This window comes from Heptranchias perlo, unplaced genomic scaffold, assembly GCF_035084215.1.
Source record: "Heptranchias perlo isolate sHepPer1 unplaced genomic scaffold, sHepPer1.hap1 HAP1_SCAFFOLD_128, whole genome shotgun sequence".
Taxonomy (NCBI): domain Eukaryota; kingdom Metazoa; phylum Chordata; class Chondrichthyes; order Hexanchiformes; family Hexanchidae; genus Heptranchias; species Heptranchias perlo.
In genome coordinates this window covers 581,399-582,008 of record NW_027138516.1, presented here as the reverse complement: position 1 = coordinate 582,008, position 610 = coordinate 581,399, and positions in this window count along the sequence as shown.

Sequence of the window (610 nt, the reverse complement as noted above, 5' to 3'; positions counted from 1 at the left end):
GGAGTAGGGGGTGTGGTTGGGGAGAGGGAGGGGAGTGGTGTGTGAGGGGGGAGTGGGGTGGGGGTGGTGGGGGAGAGGTGGAGGGGGGAGTGGGGGTGTGGGGTGTGGGTGGTGGGTGTGGGGGTGGTGTGGTGGTGGTGGAGTGGTGGTTGGGGGTGTGGTGGGGTGTGGTGTGGGTGTGGGGGTGGGTGTGGGGTGTGGGAGTGTGGGTGTGGTGGAGGGGTGGGGGGTGGTGTGGGTGTGGGGGGTGGGAGGAGTGGGTGTTGGGGTGGGTAGAGGGGTGTGGGTGTGGAGTGAGGGGGGTAGGGGTGGAGGGGTGGAGGGGGGGTGGGGGTGGAGGGTGGGGTGTGGGTGAGGTGGGGTTGGGGGTGGGGTGGTGTGGTGTTGGGTGTGGGTTGGTGTTGGGGGTGTGGGTGTGGTGTGGGGGTGTGGGTGTGGGGTGAGGGTGGTGGTGTGGGTGTGTGGGGTGTGGGTTGGGGTGTGGGGTGTGGTAGGGTGGGGGTGTGGGGGTGTGGTGTGTGGTGTGGGGTGTGGTGTGGTGGAGGGGGGAGGTGGGGTGTGAGGGAGTGGGGATGGTGGGATGGGTGGGGAGGTTGGGAGAGGGGGGAGA